This window comes from Pleuronectes platessa, chromosome 24 (genome assembly GCF_947347685.1).
Source record: "Pleuronectes platessa chromosome 24, fPlePla1.1, whole genome shotgun sequence".
NCBI lineage: Eukaryota > Metazoa > Chordata > Actinopteri > Pleuronectiformes > Pleuronectidae > Pleuronectes > Pleuronectes platessa.
The window spans coordinates 10,823,836-10,830,750 of NC_070649.1; positions in this window are offsets into that span (position 1 = coordinate 10,823,836).

A 6,915-nucleotide genomic window follows, 5' to 3' on the forward strand; every position below is an offset into this window, starting at 1 on the left:
CCCTCAAAAATACCTTCCACATGATCTCTGTTATCCTTTAAATATCTCACCATCATTTTCACCCTTAGTGCTTTCTTTTTTTCCCTCTAAATTAACTAGCTTCAGTCCCCCGTCCTCATGCTCATTTTCTAAAACTTCCCTTGCTATTCTAACTCCCCTCCCATCCCACCAACAAAATGCTTACCATTCCTTCCACCTCTTTCATCACTTTCACAGGCACATCCAGCACATTCATCACATATACCAGCTTGCTCATTGTTAGTGCATTTACCACAATTACCTTCCCTCATAGTTTCAACCTTCTCTGCTTCCAAAACCCTAAAGTTTTCTTTATGCTATTTATTAGTACTTCATACTGTCTATCTCTCCCTTCCTCTCCCTCGAACCCTGAATTCACTCCTAGCACCTTCATGTACCCTTTGTTTTCCTTCAATCCTGTCACTCCGTCCCTTCTCTACTTTCTCCTATATACATTATTTCAGATTTTTCTATATTTACTTTTGCTCCCGATGCCCTGTCATACATTTCTACACTTTCTAAAACCTCTACTACTCTTTCCTTATCCCTAACTGTCACTGTCGTATCATCCGCATATTGGTATTGTGTGCTCACCTGTCCGCCCGGTAGTTTTATGCCCTTAATCCTCCTATTTTTCAAAATGAATGCCGCAAACGGCTCTGCTGACAATCAGTACACCAGAGCCGATAGCGGATATCCCTGCCTAACTGACCTTTCTAATCTAAATTCACCTGTGACTATCCCATTGACTTTAATCTTCCTGGCTGCTCTTTCATACATTCGCCTCACCCATCCTATCATTCTCCCTCCAAATCCCATCTTCTCTAACACTTTATACAAATAACCGTGATCTACTCTATCAAATGCTTTATTATGGGTGCCTAGTGGTGCAGTAACCACTAGGCTATTCTCACCAATAAAAAAGAAATTTGGTTGTAGTGTCAAGTATTTGTTTGAGCAGAGAGCTAGAGTGTGGAAATAAATCTGCTCCATTGAAGTCAATGTACATTTTCGGAGGACAATCTTTGGAATGAAAGCTACGTTTCTAAACTGCTCGTACAGCCTCATTTTTTGGCTCTAAACAATAATATAGATATGTACTTGTTCGTCCAAACCTTGTAATTATCACGGTGTTTTCATTTCTCGGAGAGGAGTTATAGATTTTGAATGAGAGCATTTTGTTCGGGACGTTCTCCTGAGGTCTGATGTCTCCCTCTCATTCTCGCACACCTGCGGTAATCAGTGAGTCACACACGCAGAGGGAGGGGGGCCAGAGGGCGAAAAGGGGAAAGTGAGATCTATTTATAGACTACTTCACAGGTGTTAGTAATTACTATAGGTGGTGCAGTCAGTAGAGCAGAGGGATAGAGACCCAGAGGTGATGTCATCAAGTCCAGGTGAGGGCAAGACTCCAACATTGTTTTTCAGAAGGGGACTATTGAACTCTTTAAATATACAACCCTCAATGATTTGATCAACAATGTGATTGGCTCTTCATCAGATTCCTGTATCAGTGTGTATGAAGTGATAGGGATAGCGCCACCTAGTGGTTAGTGTGCAAATAAAATGTGATCCCCAAACGGTGGTCCTCACACATGATTTTTAGATATTTGAGGTGGTGAGATTGTTTCCTTCGCAGACATGTCACTCTCAAATCTCTCGGACTTGTGCTTATATCCGCCACGAGAAAATCAAGGAATTATTTCCGGATCCTTCTCTCATTGGAGACCCATGTTAATTCTGAAGATTTTTCTGAAAGGATTAAAACTGAGAAATAAAACGTAAATCGCTCCCACGGCTCCATTTCTTAGCTCTCACAACTAAAAAAAATATATCTGGTTGTAGTGGCAAGCCTTGTGATTCTCAAAATGTTTTAATTTTCCAGATAGGACTTATAGTTTTTGAGTAACAAGTATTTGTTCGATGACGGCGTTAGAGTGTGTAAAAATGTCTCTTCCATTAAAACTAATGACAATCTTAGGAGGAGAATTTATGTAATGAGAAGTACGTTTCTAAACTGCTCGTACAGCCTCATTTTTTGGCTCTAAACAATAATATAGATATGTACTTGTTTGTCCAAGCCTTGTGATTCTCACGGTGTTTTTTCATTTCAAGGACAGGAGTTATAGATTTTGAATTAGAGCGAAACCTTCTCCTGAGGTTTGATGTCTCCCTCTCATTCTCGCACACCTGCGGTAATTAGCGAGTTACACATGCTGAGGAGGCGGGGGGGCCAAATGGGGAATGGGGACTGAGATCGTTAAATGAACTACTGCACAGGTGTTAATCAACACTGTAGGTGGTGCAGTCAGTAGAGCAGAGGGAAAGAGACTCAGAGGTGGCTGGATTAAGTCCGTGTGTGAGACTTAAGCGTTTTTTCTTTTTTTTTTCTTTGTCATTCAGGGCGGAACTGTTGAACTACAATGTGATTGGCTCTTCATCAGATTCCTGTATTAGTGTGTATGAAGTGATAGTGATAGCGCCACCTGGTGGTCGGTGTGAAAATTAAGTTTTAGCAATCGCCTAACAAAATCCTGTCACATGATCAGGGCCCTGACCTGATCAAGTCAAGACTATTACTGCATACAAATTATTAGTGATAGCGCCACCTAGTGGTCCGTCTGAAAGTGACGTTTGTGCAATCTGTCCCAAATTGAACACACTTCAGATTCCAGAGCTGAACAGATATATTAGTGCGTATGCCGTGATAGTGCCACCTAGTGGTCGGTGTGAAAATGAAGTTTTAGCAATCGCCCCCAAAATCCTGTCACATGACCAGAGCCCTGTCCTGAAGAGATCTATGAGTGTGTATGAAGTGTTGGCATAGCGCCACCTGCTGATCAAGTATCTCTCTCTCTCTTAAACCAGTCTCTCTCTCTCTCTCTCTCTCTCTCTCTCTCTATGAAACTGGTTCATTCAAACTGGTTCATTCACTCTCTCTCTGTCTCTCTCTCTCTCCGGGTCTCTCCCTGAAACTGGAGCATTTTCTATCTCTCTCTCTCTGGGTCTCTGTCTCTCTTCCCCAAACAACAAAAAGTCTCTTTTCGACCTGGACGCAGAAGGCACCCATTCGAAATTTCTCGGCAGGAGGAATTTCTAGTTAAGATCTAAACTAGCTACTACCCCTTCATTGTTTCCCTTCATGTGTATTATTATTATATCTCTAATGCTGCTTATTGGGTCTGCTATATCTCTCCCCGGTATACTATATGCTTGTGTGCTTCCCACCACCGCCCCTATTACTTCCTTCATTCTGTTTGCTAACACCTTTGCTAATACCTTATAGTCGCCATTTAACATTGTGAGTGGCCTGTAATTTTATAATTTGTCCCTACTCCCTTGCCTTTCTTCCAATTATTGCACCTCTACACTTTCCCTGTTCTATCTCCTTTAGTTCATCTTTCTTCCTTATGTATCCCTCTATGACATAATAACCCCCTTCCCCAGCTTTCTTCTCCTCTTCGTCTAACTTCTCATTTAACCTTTTTTCTCTCTCTTGCACACTCGCCCGCTCCTGGTATTTCATGATGGCCTGATACGATGATGATTTAAAAAATGAACGTGACGTTCACTCACGTTCATCGTTACGTAACAACACTGTACTCTACAGCCACTGCAGAGGGGCTGAAGAGCCGCGTTCGGTTCAAGAGCCGCGGTTTGCAGACCCGTGTTGAACCGAATTTGTTTGATGTATTGGATGTATTGGACGTGTGTCTCCTGTGGCAGCAGTGTCCTTCACTTTAAGCTGTCCTCTGGAAACACTTCCATTGTGGTTTCTCCTCTAATTGCAGTGCGTTTCTCTATTTGCAGCGCGTTTCTGTTATGTGTTGTGTCGTGTTGTGAAATTGATGAAGACGTTTTCTTACTTTGCTTGTGTTTTGTCAACATGCATGTGTTTTCTTAAGTTGCTGTTCGTTGAGCTCTCAGGGCCACCGTAGTCTTTTAATGTTTGGACGGTAAAATAGTTATTATCTTACAGTTGACTCTGCACCAGAGGCTGGACCAGAACCTGGACCAGAACCTACACCAGAACCTGCACCAGAGCCTGGATCAGAACCTGTGATGCCCTCTGAGTGAGAAGGGGGCGTATTCTCCTGATGTTCTGCAGTCTTCTGCAGTCTAGAATCTAGAGGAACGGTTTGTTGCAGTAATGTTGGCAGTGAGGGAGAGTCGACTGACGAGTGTCACACCCACGTTCCTATCAGTCTGGGGGGGGGAAGGGGGCGGATTATTGTGTTGTACTTTGAATTCCTAGTTACCCGTTTTATTTTGAATCTTTGTTCTTTGTGTATCTCTCTCACTTTACTTTCTGTCTTTGTCCTGTTTCCCACTGTGGTTTGTCTCCATCTGTGTTTCACCTGTGGTCTATTATCTCTGCCTCCTCTTTGTGTAGAGTCTTTGTGTTTCTCTTTGTCAGGTTGACTATTATGTTTGGGTTTATTCAGTCGTCCTGCCCCTGTGTTTCCTGTTGTCTATACTTTCGGTTTTAATCACCTGAGTTATTTTGCCATTCTCCTACGTGTGAGCCAGTTTTGATGTATAGATACAGTGGTGGCCAAAATTATTAGGACACTTGGCATATTTAAGAGTTTTCAGTTGTTTTTGTTGGTGGCCATTAAAATACCCATTAAACGATGAAATATAGTAGTCTTGAAGCACATGTTGCTCTTTGAACATGGCTAAGGTGAAGAAGGAGCTAACAGACAAGTGAATCATCTCAAATTTCTCAGTCTTAAGGACCGAAGAAAGACCTCACGAGAACTGCGTGATGAGATCAACAGCACAATGACTGATGGTGCAACATTGTCTTCAAGAACTGTGCGAGACGGAAACTGGGAGAAGAAGGACTTGTTGGCAGAATAGCAGCAAATAAACCATTACTGAGAGAGAAAAATATAACGAAACGCCTGAAATTTGCAAAAGAACACAAGAAATGGACAAAGGAAGATAGTTATAAAGTGTTGTGGACTGATGAGTCCAAGTTTGAACAGTTTGGCAACAAGCGAAGAGTGTATGTTCGATGGAGGGTGGAGGAATGAGTGTCTCCTGCCAACAGTTAAACAGGGAGGGGGTAGTTTTACGGTGTGGGCTGCCATTTCATCCTCAGGAACAGGTGTATTAGTGAAAATTGATGGCACAATGGATAAGAAAGTATACCACAACAATCTGGTGAGGCACGGAGTACCATCTTGGAGTCGTCTTATTGGGCCTGGATTTATTTTCCAAGAGGACAATGACCTTAAGCATTCTTCTAACTATTGCCGGAACTACCTGCGACAGAAGGAATCTGCTGGAACATTGAAAATGATGGACTGGCCCCCTCAAAGTCCGGACCTGAACCCCATCGAGCAAATTTGGGGCGAGTTGGAAAATTAACTAGACAGATCTATTGTACATGCAAAGGAAGCCTTCGGCTTGAGTTGCAGAAGGCATGGGATAAATTTAGTGTTGATGTTCCCAGGAAATATATTAAAACTATGCCAGAGAGATGTGCTGCTGTAGTTGCTGCAAAAGGTGGACATACCAAATATTAAAGTTAAAAGTGGATAAAAACATGTTATTTGTTTGTGCTCAAAGCAACCATCTGCATGTTTCATGAACATTATGAAATCAAATTGTGTTTTGGAGGCCAAAAAAAGGTCAATTTTGTCAGATCCCAAAGGTGTTCTAATAATTTTGGCCACCACTAAGAGGACAACACATAATGTAGCTATAATCAAATGGAAGAGCTTGTTTCAGAATTTGAAGCCAGTATAGTCAAGATTTCTTGTCCTGTCTTTTCTAAATAAACCAGCTGCAATGATCCAGTGATCATTTAATCAACTTTATTAAAAGATTATGGTGAAGTTGTTCAAAATGAAAGTGTGTAAATACAAAAGATTTTAAGTGCCCTGTAACATCACAGATTAAAATGCCAGCAATATGAAGGAGTAACTTCTGACCACTACGATATCTGATTTTGTACCTCACCATATCACTTAACATCATAAGAGACACACAACATGGTGAGATCACAATCTTTGTAGTTCAGTAGATCTCGCTATCATTTGTCCCAGTTTAAACAAAGAACCCAATAAAGGACCAAAGTTTCAATAAGAACTTATTTTAATGCAAGAAAGTCAATCTTGCTGAACTGTAGACAAATGTGCTGAGTGAACTGGTGCCATGTATGTCCACTTGTCTTAATGCCCCTGTGTTTGGATGCAGAAGTCTCCATGGGGATGTAGGATGTGATAGAGCTTCCTGGTCTGTGTTAGGATTCAAACAACAGATATTCAGGGACTCTAACACTCCGAGCTAATCATTGGCTCTGAGGCCTCAGTCTGAGGTAATGTGTTATCCAGTGTCTCTTTCTCATTGTCTTCTTTGGCCCCATGTACCAGTGTCAGCTCTCTTGCTGATTGCTGGACTTTTACCTTGAACACGTCACACATCTCAGGTAACAGGCCTTTGTTGAAGAGTACAGACGTCAGATAGGAGAACAACACGATGGCAGCAATGGCAGACAGCATGGAGATGGACTTAACTGGAGCGTACTGGACATAAACTCCATCCTCAAGAACACATCCTGGGAAGTGGAGGACAACTGGCAGCCCGAGTGATGGGAGTCCACTGAGAACTCTGAGCACCAATCCCACCACACAGCCCATAACAGCTCCGTAACCATTGGAGATATTGACGAAGAGGACGCAGACCAGTTGAGGGAAGATTATGATGTAGGCCACTTCAGCACTCAGAATCAAGAAGAGTAAGACACTGTTTTCCTGGCTGGTTAGTGATGTACCAACCAAACCCGCGACCATCACAGTAATTCGGATCACCCACTGAATCTCTCTGTTTGATGCCTGGAGAAAAAGTAGAGAGGAGGAGGTGAAGAGGTTTGAGATACTAACTATT